General features: G+C 41.1%; 1 protein-coding gene and 1 long non-coding RNA gene across 8 annotated transcripts in view; one reads left to right on the forward strand and one right to left on the reverse strand.

Annotated features, from left to right (window-relative positions):
- The window catches only part of Arhgap26 (Rho GTPase activating protein 26), a 411,097-nt gene that overhangs the window by 38,003 nt on the left and 347,738 nt on the right, over nt 1–25,356 (reverse strand). The window lies entirely within an intron of this gene.
- On the forward strand, nt 4,183–21,905 carry LOC124103501 (uncharacterized). Its single transcript, XR_006855211.2, has 5 exons — nt 4,183–4,965; nt 10,568–10,729; nt 11,194–11,367; nt 14,035–14,277; nt 16,544–21,905. It is a non-coding gene; the product is annotated as an uncharacterized LOC124103501 (long non-coding RNA).

Genomic DNA, 25,356 nt, shown 5'->3' on the forward strand with positions numbered 1-25,356 from the left:
CAATACCCTTAAGAGTAGTGAATTAACAGTAAAGAGCAGGAGTTGGGGTCAGATAGCCCTCAAATACTGGTTTGAATACTGGTTCTGCCACTTAGTCGCTGTGTCACCTGCGGCAATTTATTTAACTTCTATGTGCCTCGTTTTCCTCCCTTGCAAGATGGGCATCATTAATAATACCTACACCTCCAAAGACTGGTGAGAAATAAAGGAGATTTTATATACAATGTACTTAGTCCATTAAGGCTTGGCACACAGTATGTGTTACTAGACGGCAGCTGTTAGGATTAGGATATGCTTGGCTGGTCCTGAAAAAATGGCTCTTCTGTTTTAGAATGAAAACTAGTTTTAAGGACATGGTACTTGGTGCTTGTACCATCCATAAATCCCGAGGCACTGATCCAAACAGAAGTGAAAATGAAGAGAGACGTGTACCATCTAAACCTAACAAAACAGAAAGAGAGGGCAAATGCCACGTCTTGAATTCTGGATATTCACGGAACAATTATTAGCTCTCTTACTTAGCACAGTCCTGTCACCGAATCTGCACAGCAAAGCTCCCCCATGGAGAACGGACAGAGGCAAGTTCACAGGTGCTCAGGCTGTGTTACCAGTGGCAAATAGGCCCACGGGTATCCAATTACCTGTGCCCAAAGCTCAGAATTTCATGTCCAATTGGAGTTGTGGATACCAAGCTTTGGCTCACTTGTGAATCTTCGTTAAACCCCAGGGTCTTCTTTCAGGGCAGGCCAAGAAGAGCTGTTTCTCTACTGGCTCCCTCAAAGAAGAGCTGATGGTATCACTGAAGGGCCTGATGTGACAGCAAATGGGCTGGGAAGAAGGGGAGGGTGGCCATCACCCCCCATCCACACTCAATTCTAGTGGAGACAGGGAAAAAAGCCTGGATTCCAGGGTGCTCCCGTGGACAGCTTCCTGAGAAGCCCCACATGGAAATGAAGTGGGGGACACAGTTGCAGGGTAATATAGCTGCCCCTGGGTATCTGATGGGGGGGTCAATTCCAGGACTTCCACCTAGACCAAATCTGCAATAAATAGTCCCATGTATAAAATGTCACAGTATTTGCATATAACCTACTCGTACCCTCCTGTACGCTTTAAGTCACTTCTAGATTACATATAATACCTCGTGCAATCTAAACACTAATTATACAGTTGTCATCATTCCCCAATCAAGTATAACAACCAAAGTCTGTATATGTTCAGTACAAACACAATTTTATTTTTAAAAATACTTTTTATTTTTAGTTTGCTATGGGTTAAGTGTCCCACAAGGGTTCATATGTTGAAATTTAATCCCCACTGTGAGGTATTAAGAGGGTGGAAACTTAATCTGACTATCATTTGGAAGGTGATTAGAATTAGCTAAGGTCATTAGGATGGAGATCTTATGATTAAAAACTCATACCTTTAAAAAAAAGAGGGAGCCAGGCGTGGTGGTACCCACCTGTGATCCCAGTGGCTCAGGAGTCTGAGACAGAAGAACTGCAAGTTCAAGGCCAGTCTCAGCAACTAAGCAAGGCCCTAAGCAACTTAAGGAGACCCTGTCTCAAAAAAAAAAAAGTACAAAGAGCTGAAGATGTGGCTCAGTGGTTAAACATCCCTGGGTTCAATCCCTAGTATCAAAATAAATAAATAATAGAAGGTTATCACCAGATATAGCCTCTTGACAATGGATTTCCAGAAATATGAACCAAAATAAACCTGTTTTTTTTTTTTTAACAAAGTAACCTGCCCCAGGTATTTCATTATGGGAATTTATGCAAAATGAACTAGTACACGGTTGCTAGAAACTGAACATGCAGAACCCACAGATATGCAGGGTCAACTGTACTTGCTTGAAGTGGGTGGGCTACATCCAGGGATACTACCCGCTCCGAACAGCAGCAGCATACAGGTTTCATACAAATGCTGTGAGGGACAGTGCTGCTCACTCTTATAACATTCTGCGTGGTGACTTTCATGGTTCCCATCACTAGGCTGGAAAAGCAAGGCTGTGCCGTATTCCAGGACATCAGGCCTCTATAAACAGCTGAGTTTCTTGGCATGGCAGTTGGGCCTCTGGAACAGCTTCCCTCCCTTCTTTTCCTTCTAAGCCACCAGTCTCTCAACATCTAACTTCCCCTCTCTCTGTCCTCACCTCTGCCAATAGGCTAACACTGGTTCCCTAAGCAGGGTGGTTCCTTCAGGACAACCAGCCTAGAGAAGGTCCAGTAAAGAACTTCCCATGGTATGTCCACAGTGTGTGGGATGGGCAAGCCCCATAGAGGCAGGTCGAGTGTGGCTGGGAACCTTCATTCTGCTCACTGGCCTGGTGACTTGTCTCATTTCCTTCCTTTGAGAGCCAGGAAAATGTTGCTCCAAGGTCATTTGTGAGGACTGGAGAAATCAATGTACACAAAGGGCCGGGCTCTGTCTGGAACGTAGAAAGTGCCCCCAGACATAAAAGCAAGTATTGGCATTTAGTGAATTTGATAAAGAGGTAGAACTAGGGAAAGGAAGAAAAACCTTAGTATTTTGATAGCTGTTCATATTTTTCTAAAGCAAAATTAATCAGGAAGGACTGTAGGGGCTTAATTCAAATAGTCAAAGATAATTCACTTTCTTTCCTCTTCTTTTGTTTATGGCTTAAAGGGGACAGGGTTGCTCCATAATATCTTTTTAATACAGAAATATATAATATTTATTTTTTAGTTTAGTTGGATACAATATCTTTATTTTATTTTTATGTAGTGCTGAGGATTGAACCCAGGGCCTCACATATGCTAGGCAAGTGCTTTGCCTCTGACTGAGCTACAGCCCCAGCCCAGAAATATATATTTTTTAATACAGAAAGAAAATTCATTATTTTTGTTTCTAGCTATAAGAGGAATTTAAGCTTAATGCGAAAAAACTAAGAAACAATAACAGGCAGAAAACAAAACAATACCAGCCATCAATACACCCACTTTAGACATGACTGTATACCCACTGGAGACTGTTTTAGAACCTTCATGCTTGTGCACATATGCATCCATTGTGTTTCATTTTATACATTTAAATGTACCATAATTTGTTTACTTTTTATTATGCTTTTTTTCCAGTGGTGATTTATTTTGAAACATCTCCATGTCAATAAACAGATATTAGCATCACAGTGTTTAATAGTTGCGCTGTCTAGTTCATAGCTGTGCGATAACTGCCAAAGCATTACCACTGTTGGACATTTATATTATTTTCTTTTGTTATTATAGATAATAAAAATCTTTTCACCTTTGTCTAGATCTCTGATCATCTCCTTAGGATAAACAGCAGAACGATAACAGTCAAGTCCAGGACAAGCCCATCACAAGGCCTTGATTTGTGATGCCACATTGCTCCTGAGAAGAGTCTTGATGATTTATACTCCTACCCACAGTGGGGCAGTTTGGTCTCACACATGCTTCTTTACCCCTCCTTCCCCTCTTTTTCAGTTTCTTGGGTAAATTGGGTTTTGCTGCTTCTGCCTAATGAACCAATCAAAACAGCTAAGACAAAAATGGGACAGATCCAGTCTAGGTTCAAGCCATCCCTCCAAAACAACTGGGCACTCTAAGAGGGGACTTTTCTGAACACTGTTTCAGAAACAAGGGGGTTGGTAAGAGATGGAGGGTAGGTTTGTTTTCCATTAGCCCCTTCTCCTGAATTGAGAATGACTGGCTTCCTCCAGTCCATCAATCAGCAAGTTGAGTCTGAACAATGAATAACAGCAAGGGAATGAATGAGCTTATATAGAGAAGGGATCCACACGCTGGGCACACACACACACACAGGCACCCACTCTGCAACTCCAGCTGCAGGGTGCTGGACGCGTGCTGGCAGGTAAAACATCCTTTGACAACCTTCATGGAATCAAGGCGGAATGCTCCTTACTCATTTTGCTTTCTAAAGGGGAGAGAACAAGGAAAGCTATATTCAATTAGTTTGGGTTAGAGGCCTGAACATTTGTAATGAGTATTTTAGCAAGTTAAAAAGAGTCATTCTCTACCCTCAATGAGCAGGAAAGGCAGCTGGCATTTCAGAGTTGGCAAACCCCTCCTGAAAGATCAATGTTGTCTCTGTATTTGATAGACTGATCTGGTTCAAGGTTTATTTGTTGAAATAGATAATGTAATATTCAGTCTGTCAGCAGGCGCACACATACACTATTCTCTCTTAACCCCTTCCCCTCTGTGAAATTTCCAGAACATGAATCTCTTAACCCTCATTAGAGAGTTAGGGTTTCTAATCAAGAACAAAGAGACTTTTAAACCATGTGGACACCATGAGTATAGGAAGGGAGAAAGAAGAATTCATCCTCAAAAACTACAACTGTGCAAACTTTTACTGAAACTTAGGAAAATAAAGTCCTTCCCTAAGCTCTTCTATTCAACCCTCCACCCTGTAGGTCCTCTGCCTGCTTCAGAAGACAACAGGGAGAGGCTTGCTCTGAAGCCTGTGAGGATCAGGAGAATTGCTGTGGAGCCCCCAAGCTCACAATGGGATTTGGAGACCTACCCTGGACATTAAGGAGCTGGTGGAAGAAGCCATCCTCTGATATGCCTTCGCCTAGATCAGGCCTAGATGGGAGGTAAGGAGTAGCCTCTGGGAGAACCCTGGGAGAACATCCACTGGTGAATGCAGCTGTTGCTTTCTGGACAACCCACAGTCTGCGTGGGCAGGGAAGAGCTTGAGAAACAAGATGCATGGAGCCAATGCATGACAGCAAGCTGCTCCTGAGCAGATGATGGACTGAGGGAGAGTTTTGCAACTGCTCAGGATGGTGTAAACTCTTGCTTCGTTAGTGCCAAAGCCTAGGGCTTCGTGTCCTTCCCGAATAGGAGCTGAAAGGAGTTAACAACAAGTAGCAGTTGACATTTACTGAGGGCTGCTTTCAAGGCACAGAAGCACACTGCTGTCTCTACCTCCTTCATTCCACAGCAAGCTCAGCAGGTAAGTCCTGTCATAATACAGATGAAGACACCATAATTCATGAATTTGGTGCACTGGGAAAACACCAAAACCTTTCAGGACATCTTGCTCTGGGGCGATGCCAACTCAACTCCTTTTGCTCAGCTCCTCAAATACTTGGCAAAGCACTGTGTTTACACGTCTTTTGAGAGGTTACATGCCACAAAGAACAGCCCAAATTCCCCTAAGGGCCTTATCTAGGAAAGGAAATTGTGTTTTGTTGTTGTTGTTGTGTTACATGAGGCATAAGAAGAATAACTCTAAAACCAAATCAGTCAATTTGCTGTCAATGTGTTGGGTTCGGATGGAGTTGATCAAACCAAACATGGGGCTATCATGGCTCTTACCAATTGGTAGCACCAACTTTCCAAAGAACTATACTGTATAGGATCAGGAGGACTATGATTAACCAAAGATCATGCCCTCAAGAAATTGGTGTTCTGAGTGCAATGGTGCATGCATGTAAGTCCTAGCAACTTGAAAGGCTGAGGCAGGAGGATTGCAAGTTCAAGGCCAGCCTCAGAAATGTAGTGAGACCCTACTTCAAAACAAAAAATAAAAAAAGGCTGGGGAAGTAGCTCAGTGGTAAAGCACCCCTGGGCTTAATCCCTAGTATGTAAGTGTGTATGTGTAAATAAATAAATAAATAAGAAAGGAAGGAAGGAAGGAAAGAAGAAAGAAAGACTGGGAATATAGCTCAGTGGTAAAGCGTTCCCAGGTTTAAATCTCAATAAAAATTTATTTTAAAAAATTGGTCTTCTTGACATAATTTATGGAGATGACTAATTATACAGGACCTAATTTTGAGAAAAGAGTGGTTAATTACATCAGATGTAGGAAATTGCAGGCATTTGAACTATATAAAACTCAACTGCTATATGAATTATCTCCTAGGCCAATTACTTAAATACCTCAAATGTTTAACAATAACCCAGATTCAAGAAATTGTTTAGAGCCCCCTGTGCCATCCACTTGCATGTAGAATAAAATGAGAAATGATCTTGTAAATCTTCTGTATTAATGACAGGCTTTGGATAAATGAGTTCACATCTTACTGACAAGCTGAGTTTTATTGTCTTTTAATAAAACAGATACACTTAACAGGTATTCATAAAGCATCAGAGCAAGGACCCTGGCTTCTGGGAATCCTGATACATGAGACAGGATGATCCTTACTCTCATGAGGCTCACAGTATCATGAGGAGAGACAGACAGCAAGCAGGGAGGTGAATCACTAGGCAGGAACGTCTCAGAGACAAAGCGCTATGATGAACATAAGGCAGGGTGATGTGGGAGACTGCGGTGGGTGGGGGTCAGAATAGGGAAGGCAGGAAAGAGCATGTGAGAACCAGGAACAACCTCTGGAGACAGCTAAGGCCCTGAAGTAAAAATGGATATGGTTTGTAAGGGGAGCAGAAATAGCACAGGGACATAAGGAGCAAGGGAGGCAGCCAGGCGAGGTTGAGTAAGGGAGGCAGGGGTGAAGGGGCTAGGCCAGGAGGAGGAGCTTTTATTCTACATGCAACTGGAAGCACAGGGGGCTCTAAACAATTTCCTGAATCTGGGGGTATTTCTAAACATTTGAGGTATTTACAGAATTAAAAAACAAAACAAAACCCCCAATTTCAAAGATAATGCCATCTCTTAGGTTGGCGGGGCTGGGGGGGGGGCAGAATTCCTTTTTGCAAAATGGACTGGCCAGAAATGCTTTCAGTATATTTTATTTATTTACTCATTCATATAATTTAAAAAATATTATCAATATGTTTCAGGCACTGTGTTTGACATTCAAAACAACTGAGAAGGGCATCTTTTGTCCACAGAGGATATGAGATAAATAACCAGGCAATGGTGATATACAATGTTTCCCAAATACGCAGCTATTCTACCCAGTCTGGGGGATGGAGATGGGGGGAACAGGGAGAGGGAATTAGGAAAGGCTTTCTGAGAGAAGTGATGTTTAATAACAGAGTTCTAGGAGGTGAGAGGAAACAGGGCAATGTTGAGGAAGTGAAACAAGTTTAGTAGGGCCAAAGTAGAGCATTTAAACAAAGGCTACAGTGTCAAGCTGGGGTGTATCCCCAAGGCCTCAATTAATAAAAGGATTCTTGAGTTTACAGGATCAATGAGGGACCATCAAAGACTTTTATGTAGGAGAGTGATGTGTTCAAGTTTGCACAGTAGAACAACCTTACAGGTTACCCATAGAGAATGAGTGGGAGGGGCCAGTCAAGGGTCAGGAAGAACAGACTGGCAAGACTTGGGTGAAGGGAGGGGCAGTCAGAATGGAGTCCAGTGGGCTGATGTGAGAGCAGCATAATCGATAGATCTTGAACACTGACACCAAGTTGGTGATGGAGAAAGGAAGTGGCCAGGTTTCCAAACACCAGATAGAGCATGGCGGAATTAATGGAAACAGGAAAAACAGGGTGAAGAACAGGTATGGGTGCAGAGGAGGAAGGGAAGTGTTCCTTTATGACGCTCAATTGGCATGGTGGCTCAGCAGACATTTGGATGTATGGGTCTAAAGAACAGGTAGAAGATCCAGGATAAAGATATCTTTGGCATATTGTTGGTAACTGGAACTATAGAAGGGATTGGGATCAACTGAAGAGTTAAGAAGAGGAATTAAAACTAGATTCCAAGAGAGAACAACTTTTAAAGGGAAAGGAGCCCTCAAAGGAGATAGAGAAACAGCAAACAACTTAGAAGAGTGTGGTGCTGCTAAAGATAAATCAAAGCTAGTGTCAGATGTCGCCAGAAATCAAGAACTGAGAGGGTCCATGGGGCTTGACTGGGAAGTCAGGGAGATCTTGGTGATGAGTAGTGTCAATGAGTAGTGTCAAAGCAGGGACAAATTCCAGATTGAGTGGAAAGAGAGGGAGACAGAAGGGATTCCTATATTTAGTCTCCAGAGTAAGGATTAAAAAAAATCAGCACAGGACCTTCACTATAATAACAATAGAAAGGTGAATTTACTAAACATTTGAAATAACTCCAGATTTTTAAAAAATGGGAAACAAAAGGACCATTTTGGAACAAATGATATTAGGCAAGAAAAGACCCAAAAAACCTTGGGATTTCTCCTCCTAAATACCTTCTGGAGTGGCCACCCAACAGCTTGGAGCCCCAAACTCTGACTCCCTGGGAGTCAAGCCCCAGGTATAAGGAAGATGATTCAGTGGATTCTAGACTCTAACCACAGCTGCTGTGTCTGTTTTGATCTGCAAGAGCAGCATTCAGGAAAGGCAATCCCAGCTAGCGGTCTAGAATGCCACAGTCAGCACATCCTGGGGGACCCAGGCTGATCTAGGAGTTGATGTGGTTAACTGTCCACATCAGACTCCACAGCTCTCTTTGTCATCTCTCATTCAGCCACCTAACTGTAGTCTGTGCCACCTTGATGACAGGAAAGGTATTAAGGTGAAGAAGAGTGGGATCCTGGCCCAGATTTAAAGCAGTTCAAAGTCCAGCACAGAAATCTGGCATCTGAATGGATGCCAATTGTGTATTAAGTGTTGGGTTCCGTAGCCTGGAGTCATACAATGATTTTCAGGTCTGCTACTTATAAGCTGTATGTCCTTGGGCAAGTTAGATGAACCTTCTAAGCTTCATTTTCCCCACAGGAAAAGCAGAGTCACTAACAGCCTCTCTTGGGGTAACTGAAAGTGAATGTGCCCTCAGCTCAGTGTCTGGCACCAAAGGAGCCCCCAGTGAATGGCAGCAGCTGCTGTTATTAAGTATAGTGACAGAAATGAGTACTGGTACTGTGATAGTGCTGAAAAGAGCACCTAATGGAGCCAAGAGGGAGAAGCTCAGGAAATGCACTCTGGAGGAGATCTCAACAAATCCTAAAAGGAACAGGAAATGTGGGCAAGGTACGTAAGGAGAAGACCCCAGGCAGAGAGAGCTGAAATGCCTCACTTTTCCGTCTTCAGACAATGAACACGATGCTGCTTTTCTGGGTGTTGATGCAAACAGAAAGAAAACTTGGAATCTGAAGATCCAGGTTCAAAGAGAAGCTTCCAGATTAAGACTGCCCCAAAGGCTTCAAAAGGCCACTCCCACCGCCTCAGCCTCAGGGGCTCTCTTTCACAAAATGTAGGAAATAGTTCCCTTGTACCCCTCATTCAATCCATATTTATCACATGCCTATGAATAACACCGTGAGGTTCTGGGGAAATAATAGTGAACAAGAAATGGACATGGGCTGGAGGCATTACTGCTTACTACAGGAATCAAGAGAAGAAAATGAGCAACTACGGTATAGAATGCCAAGCACTGCAGTTGAGGTTAATGCCAAAACTCAATGAAACACTCTGTATGGAGTGGCTCTGAAAACTGGAAAGCTGGAAAGCACTATAAATTCCCAGTACAGGTATTGAACCCAGGGGCACTTTACCAGTGAGCCACATCCACAATCCTTTTTATTTTTATTTAGAGACAGGGTCTCACTGAGTTGCTTAGTGCCTCACTGAGTTGTTGAGGCTGGCTTTGAACTTGTGATCCTCCTTCCTTGGTCTCCTTAGTTGCTGGGTACAAGTACATTTTGTAGTGTTATTATTATTCTTGACAATAGTACTAGCCAGATTCTAAATCTCCCAGGAACTTTTTTCCAACTTCTGGTCTGCTCATGGTACCTTATCTCCAAGGGAACTATGGGTCAATGTACATATCAAATACATACTCATGCTTGCTATAGATATACCATCTGTGCCGGTTCCCTGTAGACTGGTGATCAACCACAAGAGTGTCTTGGCATTCAGTGAGGCCCCCTCACATTGGGGAACATTTTGGTTGGTGATCTTTCACACATTTCATTAGTCCAAACTCTATAGGCTTATGATGTGGCCTGATTGCTGACTCTTCTATTCACCATGTACTACATAGCAAATGTAAGCTAAGTACTGTTCCGAGAAACTAGGGGTAAAGAGACACACAGATGACCCCAGGTTTGAAGATGTTCAGTTTAGTGAAAAAGATATCTGGGAATCAATATGATGAGATGATAAGATTCATGCTAACCTGTATAATAATGAGTGATCATATATCACCAAACTTGGATAGTCAAAGATGGTACAAGTGAATTTACACCTGGCAACAGGCAAACCAAGATATATGTTCCCTAAATGCGACATAAAGGTTAAATGGGTTGCTTAAAGTATGACAGTTGAGTGCCAGAACCAAAGCATATTGATTCTGTAGCCTAGTAAGATGTCACTCACATCTTTGCTTTCTATGGAACTAATTACAACCATTTTTATGGTTCCTTGCAATATGTAATTTTCTTTGCACATTGGATCCTAAAGGCATTTGTGGATTCTGGGATTATGAGCTAAAAATTGCATAAGGATGATAATCAGACACCTGAGCCCTTTTATGGTAGAAATTTTCATTATAGTACTGAAAGTTAAGGTTCAGTGCCAAATGTAGACTTCTGCCTAAAAGTCTACTACTAAGGTTAAACTCTCATCTACAGGAATGCCCTCCTCAGGCACCAAAATGAACTGCTTTTTAACATTAGTGCTTTAAAGCTTTCACTAAGCCACCCTGGGGCTAAGCTAAATTAATTTCTCATTCTTAGACTGGCTGTATATATTCAGTGGTGAAAGGACTTCTACTTAATGCATCTGAACACAGAGGTGATGATGTTCCTGGTAGGATGCAAAAAACTCTTGGAAACATTCACATTACAGTGCTTCGGAGTCATTGTCCTGCCTAGAGGGCTCACCTGCTAAACCTAGAGGTAATTTCCCACACAAAATGTACTTTCAAAGCAAAGTCCCATTGGATTAATTCCCACATCTAAAAAGTGTGCTTCTGGCCATAAACATGAAACCAGACTTGGCTGGTGAGTCTCTTTTCCATAGTCTACTACTGAGCATCAGATGTCTCACTACATAGGTGACATGACTTTTCATTTTTCTTAAGGGACAAGAGCTTCCCTGACATACACCCCATAAAGACAATTCTGTTTCATTGTCACATGTCACATTATAGTCAGGAACATAAGAGCTGAAGGCAAAAAGTCAAAGTTGGTTAAAAAAATTCCTCAGGCCAGTTGTCTCTTAAACCTAAAGCCAGAATCATAAAGAAACCCAAGCCTGTTTTGGAAAAAACATAAAACAAGTATACCCTCTCTGATATAGCCAACAGACAAAACCTCTGGGCCAGGGCTGAGGCTACTGATATCACTCTCTTACCTGCCAGGTGCTCAACCCCACCAGGATGCTCACTGCAAATGCCTGCTGTTCTCTGCCTGTGAGCTTTAATTCTGGCTCATGCCCAAGGAAAACCAGCATTGCTGGAGATAAGAACCCAGATGCAAGCTTCAATCAATGTTGGAATAGACATTGGAAGACAAAGGCACCATCTTCCTTGCAGGTCTGTTGGCAAAACTCATGTTTTATGTTGTCTTCCAAGAGTTTCTGTACCGCATTAAAACAGCAGATGCCCATAGAGGTAACTACTTCATAAAAAAGTTTATAGCCTCACTTTTCTTTCTTATTTCCTTAAGCCACTACCAGGGTTTGCTTGTAATCATCAGTGTCTCTGAAATCATCCAAATAAAGTATTTGAATTCAAATCCATGTCTTGGGTTTGGCTGCAGAAAACTTCTTTGCTAGTTGCAAATTTAAATCTTTTTCTTTTATTTCATTAATTTCTAGGAGAATTTATTAATTATTTATTTTCTTCTTCTTACTTTGGGATTAATCTAGTCTTCATTTCCTGGTTGCTTAAGATGGAAGTTAACATAAGGGACTTGAAACTTTTTTTTTTTAAATGGGATTTGAGGACTAAAAAATGACTACTGACTACTGCAATCAAGGATTTCAAATTTTTTGAAATGTTTTGTTTTTGTTTTCATCCAATTTAAAAGATTTTTAATTCCTATTTTCATTTCTTCTAAAAATCATGTGTTACTAGAAAGTTATTTAATTATCAAATATTGGTGGATTTTTCAGAGATCTTTTATGTTAATGATTTCTAATTTTCCTCCACTGTTGACTGAATATAGTTTAAATGATATGAATCCATTTGAATTCACTGAGACTTATTTTATGGTCCACAAAATTGTCTATCTGGGTAAATGTTTTACATGCACTTGACAAAAATGTGTTTTCTTTTGTTGCTGGGTGGGAATGCTAAAAATGTCCATCAGATCAAGTTGGGTGATTGTGTTATTCAAATCTCTTATATTTTTAGTAACTTACCTCTTTGTTATATCATTTTCTGAGATACATTGAAAACTCTGACTACAATTGTGTATTTGTTAAATTTTTCTGCAGTTCCATCAGCTTTCATTCACGAGTGTCAAACTCCATTATTAAGTACATAAACAATTAAGATTGTTATGTCTTCTTGATGTATTTATCCCTTTAGTATTATGAGGTGATTTTCTTTATAACTGTGATATCAATATAGCCTTTCTTTGCTTAAGATGAGCATGGTAAACTATTTTCATCCTTTTACTTTTGTTTATTTTTCACATTAAACTTATATTTTGATTCTTTTACAGAAACAAACAACCACCAACCCTTCTAGGCCAGGTATTGAATTTTGAACCAAATGAAATGGGCTGTTCATTGAGAATCAATTACATTTTCACATTTATTATTCTTCATAGAAGACATGTTTGTTTAACCTTTTCCAGTAAACACACAAACTTGGGTAAAAAATTTAAACCCCCAACTTTTCTAAAAAATTTCTGAAGATATCTTACATACTTGCAAAAGAAAAAAAAAACTGTGCTAAGTTGAGTTATGGCGGATAAACCTTTCGCCATGATAACATGACAGACAACAAACACATTTTTGTTCTCTGGCATCAAAGAGTGCCACAGTCTGGTATCTGCAGGTACCCTAAGCATTTTATATATGCTTTCTATGGGCTACCTTTCAAGGTGTTTACTAATCCTTAACTATATATAAAGTCTGCCAGCGTAAGTCTGACTCTAGATACTTGGATTTTATGTTATAATAATTCCACATTTAATCACTTGTGAAAAAACAAAAAGTAACAGTTGGCCCTGTATAACCTAATCAGCCTTAAACAGGAGACAGAACTTTTGGGACTTCTTTTATGTAGCAAAAATTCTAAGAGCAGGAGCAACAAGTATTCTGGGCACACAGGTTCTCTCTGGCATCCTTGTTGTAACTCCCTATCAAATTTGAAATGTAGTTAAATCACAGGTTTCCACTTAAGCTTGCTTATCTTTTATAATGGACTTGGACACATATCAAAGAACCTGCCCATGTGTACTTATCAGTCCCTGACAGGTATGAGGCTTAGGAATTCAATTTAGGACTTTATTGCTCACTTGTTTAGAAAAAGATGTAGTGCATCAGCCAGTATTTGGATGAGGGCTCCAATTACTTATGATTCCAGATAATCCTATATTGCTGCAGGGTTGCCTGGTTATAAACTACAGATTTAAAATACTCTTAGGATGGATAATTCACAACCATGGGATAGAGGTGCATATCTACAAATAAAATATATGAAGGAGAATGGAGAATGGAGACTTCTCTGTTGTTTGTTTTGGAGAATGGAGACTTCTCTTTTTAATTTTTCGTATGAATCTATTATTTTAAATGACTATTATATCAGCTTACAAAATTTCCAAATAGTAATGAAAGGATATTAATATAATAGGGTAGATGGAGAAAATAAGTCTCCCTTCTCACTGACCCCATCTCTGGAAGTAACCATAATTAAAAGTTTCTTATATTTTCTTCTAGATAGTGCATGAACATGTAAGCTTGTCTGTATGATTTCACATGTTCTCCTTTAAAGATAAAACAAATAGTTACAAGTTATTCTTGTTGTTCTGAACACTGTTTGTTTTGCCTTAACATTTCCTGGAGATTGCTCCCCTATTCATTTCAGTGGCTCCGTAACTATTCCACTATTGAATCAGGCCCCTACCAATGAACACACAGGTTGTTTCCTGTCTTGTTTATGAATGGCAAAAACTTGGAGATGATGAAATAGAAGAGGCACTCAACGAGTACTGACATTTTGTCTTACCCATTGCCATCCTTCTTATAGAAATACTGGTGTCCAAGCAACACAGAGAGGCTCTTGGAAGAAATGGATGTTATCCTTCCTGCTACTTCCCACAGGAAGCTAAAGCCCCTCTCTAAAGCTGATGAGATTGGGTGCTGCCTTAAGCAGCAGCTGAATCTTGGGAAGAAGAGCTACTCAGCTTTGCCAGAACCAGACTCATCATGTTGGACAGACCAGACTCCATGTGTAGGCAGCCTCCACCAAAGCCAAGTTCTCTGCAAAGAGGTAAATTTCTTAGGTTTAAGGAAGCCAAGTGTGTGGTCCAGGTCCAGGCCATTCTCACACCACACAGCATGATTCAGCACTCTACTGCTATTGGGCTCTGACTTAGGACACACATAGCCTTCGGACAAAAATATCCCCAAACAGTGAGATGGTGAAAATGTCTGGAGGTGGACTGCCTGGACTCTGGAAAGTTACTTAATCTTTCCAATGTTCAGCTTCCTATCTGTAAACTGAAGAAAATAACAGCAAACTCAGAGGGTAACTATGAGAACTAAGTAAAATAATGCATTTGTGAACTGCTAAGCAAATGTTTGAGTTTAGTAACGGCTAAGAAAATATTAGCTATTATTAGTAATAAGCAACCCAAATCAGCTCCCCCCATTTTTAAAGGGGAGCAATCTTGGCCCCATCTACAAATACCATCTGTATGAGTTCTGGTCTATGGTCATCCTCCACTTTCCTGATTCTACTCTCCATGCCTCCCCCCCACACTTCCTGCACATCCTGTAGAATGATTTAAATCTTCAGAGCACAGTGCTTTGGGCTTATTGTTAGCACTTGCATTTCCATTTGTCTGCAACATCCCCCATCTTTAGATGCAAACTTTTTACTCACTTCCGAAGATGCAGCTCAGAGGGCAAGGCTCAGTATCCTTCCTCTGGACCCCACTGCATCCTCAACCCATCTCCTTTTCAGCTGTCATGTTCCCCAAAGGGACCTGGGTGCAGGTCTTCACAGGCATCAAATATTAAATTCGCAGCACTGGAATGTGCTGGCATGCTGTAGGCGATGGTAACTGCTTGGTGAATTCAAATGAATCCCGTGGAAACAAGGATTCCAGTCAGCATAATTTCCTCAATAAAGCACGATCTACGCCTCTGACATCTTCTTCCAATTAACAACACTGGTATCTGCATTTCTTTTATACTCCTATAAACCTCAGTCCACAACCACCAGGTGTAGGTCCTGTGAACAGCAAGGCTGACAGACAGCATGAGACTTCCTCTAAGAGGGATCCTAGCTTCCAGCCATCATCCTGCAACCAGGCAGATCACCAGAAAACCACTTGCTTTCTCTGGGTACCACAGTAAAAGCACATTTAAATACTTCAGCTTAACAGAATACTGCATTAAACCAAAACCAATAGGAGAAATAGCTATATATGTAGAACCTCATTTAGTTTTTGCATGAAACTGCCATCAAAGACAATATTTATTGTGCTTTAAAATCATTAACATAGACTCTCATATGACAAATTAATATTACATCTTGCAACTCAGGATGAACTGGTATGATTGCTTTGACTAGTCAATGGAATTATACAGCCCCTCATGCTTTTCCCCTTCTTTATTATGGCTGCTACACCTAGCAGTTGGACTGTTTTATGATGAATTAATTACTCTCTTCCTTTCTTGGCCTGTATTAATCTGCTGTTGTTTTTCTTCTAAAGTTCTGCTCCACTGTTATGTATTTTTAAAAAAGAGTTGACAACCCTCATGTTCCTGGATTTTGTTTGGTGATCAACAATGCTCAGAGGACAGGTGTCACCAGATACCTGGCACATGTCACCTAACTGTGCTCCCAACAGACAAATATACACATATAGAACTTGTCAGGACACAAAGACTTGAAATAACAAACAAATTCCTGTACTGAGTAAAGGCTTGCAAATCTTGAAAAATGCTGCTCAACCGAGTCTTGGCTGGTATAAGGAGATGAGAGTCCTATGTGATGGTCGCTGGTACAGCTTTTGAGGTGGATAAGATACCCAGGCTGTAAAGCTATCATTTTAGTAAGTGTATTGAAACCAGCACCCAGGGGGACAATGATACCTGGGTTCCAAGAAAAAAAAAGAAGGAAAGGCAAAAAAGTGAAGAGGAAGTTCAATTCCCCAATCACCAGCCTAACATAAATGGGAAATGCAATGAGTAGACCCTAGGAGAGTGCCAAAGCCAAAGATAAATGCTGGGCTTGCAAACATCCTGCTGCCGCCTCTTCAATCTGGAGAGAAGTATAGTGACATCCAGATGGTCAGCTTTTGAGGGAAAGTTTTTACTTTTGTTTTCTAATGGCAGAAATAGGCAAATGTAAGACAAATCTCATGAAGATGAAAACAGGCTGCTCACCTAAGACCACAGGGTTATGGAATGCTTCTGGAGGGCTGAGTACCTCCGGCAGCACACTAAGTATCATGAGTGGGCTCTCTAAGGTTTGAGGCTTGGGAGAAATGAAGTATGCCACAAAACTGTGTCACTTCCACTCCTAGTGACAGAAGAAGATGCCAACTGATTCCTTGTACAGGATGGGCTGCGTCAGCATCATCTCTGTGTACCTGTCAATCTTCAGGATCTTCTGGGTGAGCCACACCTGGGACTACAAACCAAGCAATGAGGGACCAGTCCCCAGGACTGTGGGGTTACTGGCTTGGGTTTATACAGGCCTCAGTTCAAATTCTGGTGATCTTGGGGAAGTCATTTTATCCCCCCCAAACCGGGTTTCCCTATCTGTAAAATGGGGCTGTTGATAGTGGTTGTTTACTACATTGGGTTTAGGAAGATTAGATAATGTATATGCAACCTCTAATCCAGTGCCTGGCAAGAGTAGATGATCAATAAACATCCAACTGACTATTCTTCCTCCCAGGAATGCCCTTTCTTTTCTACTTTGTGCTTTCTGTCCTGTGTTATAGCTTATTCCAATTGTTTCTTGCTCTGCCCTCCCTCTTTTGCTCTTAAGCTCTGGCCAATGGACCTCTTTCCTTAGGTACTCATTCTCTGTTCCTGATTCTCCCTGTTCTTGTTAGCTCCCCAAACTCCCCCAGTGTTTGAACTTGAGTAATATCAGAGAGTTAGAAAAAGAGAGAACATGTCTGGGCTGCTTCAGTCTCTTTCTTTACACCCCCATATTCAGCAGCTTGCCATAACCCAACCACTGCCCATGGGAGCAACTGAGCTTAGTGGCTGTGGGTTGAGGAATTCTGCACTCGGACCCCCCAGACTGCCTGGGTTCAAATCCTAACCAGTTCTACCCTCCCATACCTTAAGTAACCTCTTGGTGCCTATTCTTTATGTAGAAATTGGGGATGATAACAGTATTGTTATAGTACCTCAGGGGCTGTGATGATGAAATAAATGCACATAAAGTACCTGGCACACTGGTCCTTACTAATGAGTTTACCATCATCATCATCGTCTGTCTATAGAGATGTGATTTCAATCTTTGAGAGCAAACTTTGTTCTTAGGGGTATGAACCAAGCACTGGAGGATCAAACTAAGGTGGAATTTTCCACCTGGAAGAAGAATCAGTTCTTACTTACACTCAAAGGTTTTGGACAACGTGACCACAGGTTGGAGACTTTCCGCACAGCTCATGAGCTGGCTTTTGGCTGGCCCACTGTCTCTGGCAGGACACCAGAAGATGCCAACACCAGATGACTGCATCTCAGGAGTTCTCAGAGCTGCTGGGCCAGAAGATACACTGTTCTTTCACATGCATAGCTCTTACAGAAGAGTCGGGGCCAATCCTTTTCAGATTCCTTTTCCTCTGGTTAATCAAATTCTAAGATGATCACGATGACTTCTTGTAATGCTGTCATTAAGACTAATGGGGCCAAATTCAGCTCACCGGTGGTTGCCATATGTTCTCTAATGATCCATAATGGGCACCAATAATGAAAGCCTTTTCTCAGAAATTTGTTTTTTAAATGAACTGACACTGTCTAGGGCTAAATAAGAAGATGACATTGTCTTCATTAAAAAAAACTATAAAATATATTATTCTTGAAGGGGTCAGTAAAGTAGGAATAAAATAAATTAAGCAACAACCTTTTGGACTCAAAAAAAAAGATGGGGGTGACATTCTCAGAGAACATTTAAGGAACTACGGGTATGGGGGAGACAGTATAGATCTGTGTCCTGGAGTATGAATTCATCAAATCCTTCGCTAGTTACTTTTGAGAAAGGCCCACTGTAGTGAACACCTGGGATATGGGCCCTCTCCTCTGAGGACTACCCCTTATCCATTCTCAAAGTCCATGGGTTTTCATGTCAATCCTCCCAACTCTACTCAGTCAAGATTGAACAAGAGTTGCAGGACTAGGCCAACAGAGTATATTCTCTCGAGGCCAGGGACCAGTTAAGGGATGGGGAAGTCTTCAAAGGAGTTGGGCCCAGATCGTTGTTCAAACTGTTGGGAGGGACAGACTCTTTTTTTTCCTGCTGGATTTGGACTTCTATGGAAGAAAAGACCATCTTACAATCAAAAGAAAAAGGTTTATCTAAGAGGAGAGTCAACATAAAGGAGAGCTGTGCTGAGAGATGGTGACAGCTGGGTCCCCATGGGAAGATCCAAGTCTCTGGATTCTGCCAGGTCTAAAATAGACATTCTTAAGTATATTTGTGAACCATTAAGTTCCATTTTACTCAAAGATATTTGAACTAGGTTTGCTGTTACTTGCAACCAAGAATTCTGATGGGTAAATTTGCAGGATAACACATAGGGTAGTGAATACTTTCCACACAGCTCATGAGCTGGCTTTTGGCTGGCCTACTGTCTCTGGCATGCCACCAGAAGATGCCACCACCAGATGACTGCATCTCAGGAGTTGTCAGAGCTGCTGGGCCAGAATATTCATTGTCTGTACATTTCAAAGATGTCACATGGCGGGGAGTTTATAGTAATGCTCAGTTTCCAGAAGGACGGGACTAGCCAGACCTTGTTAGTAACAAGGAAGGCCCTGGAGAGTCCCCAAGCAAAGGCCCTGACAGTAACTTTAGTAGTGCATGGTGCTTCATGACTATATATCAGCCTACAGCTGAATGTCCAGAAGGCAGTTTCTATAGTTCATTTAAAGTGTGAGAAAAAGAATGGGTGTCACCAGTCCAAGTGAAAATAAACACCAATTTCCCTTCTGCAGGTTTAGCACAGTAAATGAAGGCTAAATATAGCAACTCTAAGGAGTAAAAATAAGTAGGATTTTTCTGTAAGGCTGTGTGTTCACTATTTATATGCTCTCCTTATTAATCCCACTACGAATCTGGCCTGTCTCAATTGTCTTTGAGCCGTTCTCCCCTCTTGGAGTTCAGAGCGGGTCTCCTGGAGATATACTCCAACATAAACAGTCCTTGCTGAAAGCTGAAGGTTATCAGAATGTGTCTGATGTGTTTGGTTTGCGTTGTAACATAAGAGAGAGAAATACAGCTTATTTTCAAATCTATCTGGTTGGCTTTTTAACAATATAAAACTCAAAGCAAAAAAGAATGTCACCGGACCTTATATGACACTTAGAAATGGAAACAGGCTCTTTGTGGAAGAGAATGTGTGTATGTGTGGGGGGAGTTCCAGATGGTGAAGCCTATTTGACTGTGAAGCAAAACTGTGATGAAAATAGGGAACGTCTCAGGCAAGTCAATTACACAAGATATATTGGTAGAAGATGTTCCATGGGGATCGAGCTAGCATGAAGTGCTGGAATGGGAAGAAAACATTACTAGGCTTCCCCAGCTTTAGCACCTAAAAGAAGTAAAAATCATTGACACAAGAAACCAAACAACTGTAATATTATAGATGAGAAACATATGTTCTAACTTAACTATGAACAGCTCTCTGCATATGCCCTGTGTGTTCCTGCCTCTGAGCCTTTTGTCATTGTTCTCCACTGTCAAATTCCAATCTATCTTTCAAGATGCAAGCTCGAGTGCCAGTTTGATTACAAAGCCTTCCTCGACCAATCCAGCTCAGTCACCTCTCCTGTTTGGAAAAGTCTAGCAGAACGTAGCATTTAGATCTTTCAATCTTGTTTTTACAGTTATTTTATATTTCTGTGTTCTGTCATCATTAAGGGCACTCTCCCCAACTAATTCATCTTTAATACACAGGCATAGTCTAGAGATACTGCAGGTTCAGCTCCAAACCACAGCAGTAAAGCAAGTCCCATGAAATATTTGATTTCCCAGTACATATAAAAATTATGTTTTCACTACAGTCTATTAAGTATGCAACAGCATTATGTGTAAAAAGAACCAATTTATATACTTTAATTAAAAATACTTTATTGCTAAAATATGCTAATGATCAAAGCAGGGTTGTAACAAATTTCCAACTTGTAAAAAACACTGTATCTACAAAGTTCAATACAGTGAAGCTACAATAAAATGAATTATGCCTATGATGTGCTTGCATATTGAAGACATTCAGTGACAACTATTGAATGATTGAGAGAATAAAAAGTAAGAACTGGAGTAAAGCACTTGCCTAGCGTACGTAAGCTCCTGGGTTCAATCCCCAGCACCATGAAACAACAATGACAAACCTCATAGGGACACTCTGGTCACTGAAGACTCAAACTCCCTGAACTAGAATAGGAAAAAGGGGTCACAGTTAAGCCTTCTACCTAGAGTTGCTCAGGCTATGTCTTGCCTGGATCTTTTTGCACTCTGGAAAGGCAGTAACTGAACTTGATCCATGTGGTAGGAACCATGGCTGCTGGCCGTGCTGGAGAGCAAGACAGATTCTTAGAACAAATTCTTTCTAATTCTTCAGTTAGAATATATATATATATGAAAACACTATGGTTGATATGTCTTGGTCCTGTGCTTATCCCATTTCCCATACTGTTACCATCTCTAGGTCATAAAGAATTGTGAATGCAAAATTAACATCAGTAAAGAACAAGGTTTTCTATCAAGTAATTCCACAAACAAAATTCAATTATTTAAGCACTCTGTTTTTATATCCAATGGAAATCTAAGATATTGCACACATTTTTCTACATTCAAAACCTGAAAATATCAAATGTAATTTACTTTATTGAGGAATAAGGATTGTAAAAATCATGAACTGCCTTGTACTGTCATATAGTTGGAACCAAAGGAGCTGTTGGGTGTGAAGGGTAGCTTGTTCTTTATCTAGGCTTCTGCAATATCACAGTTTTTATTTCTTTTTAAAAAGTTCCTCTGTACCTTGCCATTTCAGCAATTCACTTTCCACTCTGTAAATACAACTATCTCTTATAATATCAATGTTACTTTCAAAACACTGGATGTTGGAAACCCAGGAGCCAAATTTGTTATAACTGTGTGTGAAATAAGATAAACCCTGAACATGGCAACCTAAGAACCTGCTCCATCCTCACTTGCTGCTGAAGAAATAGGGACCACACACCATCTGCCCACAGTGATTAAACAATAGAATCTTCTGCCTCAGACTCTTTGGAAATGACCTAGTTCAGCAGACAATGGAGCTCAATCAGATTCATGCTCAGGAACTGAGGCTGGGAAGCAATAAATTCAGAAGAAGCTGTCCTACAGAAAGTGAAGCTATGAGATAGCACAGAGGCCATAGGGGTCCTGACAATCCAAAGCTGGAAGAAAACAAAGCTATGAAGGAGAGAAGATGCATGGACACTATAGTGGGAAAGTAGCCCGTGGGAACATCAAGAAGAAGTAGTTGGTCTGCAAGATGGCTAACATACCAACTAGCTGAATGGTGGCAATGTGGAGCCCAAAGTGCCACTCCACTTCCTTCTGGCCTGCCTTCCACCTGGGACTCTACCTCCCTGTACTTCCTGCTCTGCCTGGACCCTGACAGCCCTTAACAGACTTTTCCAGGTTCCTGGCCTCAGCTTCCTTCCCATACTCCCTCAGTCACCCTGAACTGAGTGTGTCCAACAGGACTAGAGACCTGGTGGAGTTGTGGTTCTTTTGGCTACTCAGAGAGCTTTGGTACTCACTGCCAGGTATGTAACCTGGATCAGTCTAGATGCACTGGGGGAAGGGGGTTGTGTTATTCTGTATCTCAGATGGAACTGAATCCTGGACAGCCTCCAATCTTATCCTGTGAAGTGGGACTCAGCACTTGACCCCATCCTTCAATCTTCACTGTTAAAAGAGCAACTATGACTATAATTATGGTAGAAAACTTCTGTTAAACATTTATTGCTAAAAGCTATGCAAAGTGCTTTCCATGAACTATTTCATTTAGTCTTCACAATCACCTTATGAAGCAGATACTACTATTATTCCTAATGAACAGATGAGGTTTCTGGAGGTCATGTAATTTGTTCACTGTAAAACAGCTAATAAGCACTAGAGTTGGAATATGAACTCAAATAATTCTCTTCAGAGCCCAAGCTTACTGATTATGGAGGAACTGATTTTTCCTGAAAATATCATGAGATGCCATGGAAGGAGGTTTGCATTGCATACTGCAGGACAAATTCCATAAAATTTCCTTTAGATACTTCTGTTCCTCCAAAGTTTCTCTCCCACTGACAACATCTCCTCTCTTCTCCTCGTCTCCACCCAGCCACCAAAAATCTCAACCTGTATGCAAAACCAGAGCATGGCCCTTTGGAGTCCCAATTCCACCCCAGCTTTTTCACAGACACACCATCCAATTTCACACCTGTGGCGTGGATCCAGGCCAACCCCAGGATGATGTGTAGGAAAGCAATCTGAGAAGGTTCAGGTCCTTTACATGGAAAGGGGGCCATCTACATAGGTGGCAAATGCACAGTCAGTTCAGCGAAGCACAGATGGTGTTTTCTTACTTTGTTAATACTAATTCCTGTATTTCTATATGAATCAGGAGTGAAGCTAAGCATAAGGCCGTGGCAGCATACATAGGATTCTGCTTAAAATCACACTGCTCGCCTGTGTTGGGACCCAATGTGTTGATTACATATTCAGATTCTAGATGAGGGTCTTAGGTTTCCCTGAACATTTCTTCACAGAGATCTAATTCTTCACCAGGGAAGCCAAGTTCAGTGGGTTATATTATGAAGCTGCTTGTACAAGGCGAACCAAAAAACGAGGAAGGGAGTGGGAAGCTGGCTCCGACTTGAGTTCCAACAGGAGCCTTAAGGTTGTGGCCAACAAAGAGAGCTCTCTACGTTCCAGTCAGAGCCAGCTGTGTTCAAAGTAGCAACTCGACTCTGGTTTTATTAAGTCTCCATATTGCCACTTGAATTGGTATACAATTGAAAAGAATAAACTCCAGGAGCTGGCATTTCCAGACCTGGAAGAAGGGCCTGGAACAATCATCCAGGTATGCAAAGAAAAATGCAGCAAGCAGAGACTCTTTCTTTGTAATGTTGAACCTGAGTGCTTGACTTTGAGGCAGAAGATTTAACTGATTCTGCTGGAATTTAAGGCAGAACCTAATAACTGGCTGGTGAGAAAAGAAGGCATTTAATGTAGAATTTCTTTATAGACAAAGAACTAGAAAAATGAGCTCTCAGCTCTATATTGAGATTTGAGTATTTGAAAATGTACATGAAAATATATTGGCAAAACTTTCCCTTACCCATAGTGAGGTACAGCCTTTCTTCACTTATATTTTTCCTGGTTATACTGATTCAAGGTTTAAAGAATTATTAATTCTCAAACTTTCATTTTCCATATAAGATCAGAAAATAATCCTATAGGTATAAATTAAATTTCAATTTAACATTTTGGTATAGGGATTTATATAGAAAACTTATACTATCACTATTAGTATACTGCTAATTGGGAAGGAAAAAAGTACAAACAAGTCCTCAAAAAAAAAAATTCTGGAGGGGGGTAACTTTAAAATGTAATGTATTCAAATGATCAAGTTCTATCTTTTCATTCTTTTTGGCATTTTTTTTCTCTCTACCTCATTTTTCCAATCCAGATTTTTAGATTTTTGGCATCTGAGAGATTGGCACCATGGAGACCTCTCTGGGGGAAAAATATTCATTTGGTACATTACCTCATCTTTTCTAAGCCCAGTGCTTGACAAGTGGCAGAGCCTGAGAGGTAAAAAGCCTCTTGGGAAACAGGAAAAAAAAAAAAAGCTGGGTCCTAAAACTAGAAGTCTTCCTCCCTAACTCACAGCAAACTGGATGAAGGAAGACAAAGAAAGTATAAGCTTCAAAGCAGATGCAGAAGAACGAGAGGAGTTATGGAAACTTTGTCCATACAAGGTACAATTGCAAAGATAATACATTCAACAGCAAATATTTGGGGTAAATGATCAAGCCACTCACTCACTACTTAAAATCTATCTTGTATTGGCAGCAATGCTCTCCCATATATGTAGATCTGATCTCTTCCATCTGAGCAGTAAGCAATTTGAGGATAGAGTATAAGTTTGTTTCTTTCGTATTGCCTGGAATAGTGACTTCAACAGTAAGTTTTCAATAAGTGCTGGCTAAATCCATTGGGAAGGGACTGTCAGATCTGGTGGATTCTAGATGCTGATTCTGGATGCCAATTCTGGATTCTACTGAGTATGCATGGTGCAGTTAGGCTCAGCAGCAGATACTCAACTGTGGTGCCCTAATCCAGAGGGAAGCATGAGATGAAAATAAGCTTGCATCATATGGAGACTTAAGGGTAAAGAAGAGAGCAAGAGCGACTGCTAGGTGTTTGCTAATAATTAAATGCTTGCAGTGTTCTCTTGGGATAGTGTGGGCTCCAACTGCTGTCTGGGATGATTATGTTGGCCATATCAGTCACTAACATGTGGATCTTGTCTCTACTGGATTAGCATGTCCAGGATTCCCATGACTCCATTTCTTGATTCCTGATCTCCTGCCAGTTTATTTTCACTGTGACAATTGGACATTGTAAGTGCTGCCACAGGATGACTAAAGACATATTTCCTCTAATTCCACTTTCACACAAAGAGTCAAGAGAAGAATGGGAAAGAGGACATATGTATTTGGGGGTGGGGATGCTTTCTCCCCCAGAAGAAGCAGGGAGTCATATGGAGCTCCCACCATGAGCTGTACGCCATAAAGCACAGTACACGGATGCTACAGGAGGAGGCAGGTGGCCCCTTAGACGGAGTGAAGCCAACACACTCACTCAAAGATAAGAAAGCTCTCCGTGCTTTGGATTTGCTAACTTTCACACAGCACTCTTCAAGTCAAAGTGCAAGAGCTGGTGGGCTTTAACCATCTTTGTCAGAGATCTCCGACATGATAACAGATTAGTCGATTTCACCCTCCCACTCTAGTCTGGTACAGCTAAAATTCTAGTCTGCAAGTTTCACCTACTTAAATCTTGTGAGTACAGTGCTGAACAAAATAGAAACTAGCTTTCTAATTTGCT

The sequence above is a fragment of the Marmota monax genome, unplaced genomic scaffold (assembly GCF_021218885.2).
Source record: "Marmota monax isolate L192 unplaced genomic scaffold, Marmota_monax_Labrador192_F-V1.1 WCK01_AAM20220418_F8-fsc00006, whole genome shotgun sequence".
NCBI lineage: Eukaryota > Metazoa > Chordata > Mammalia > Rodentia > Sciuridae > Marmota > Marmota monax.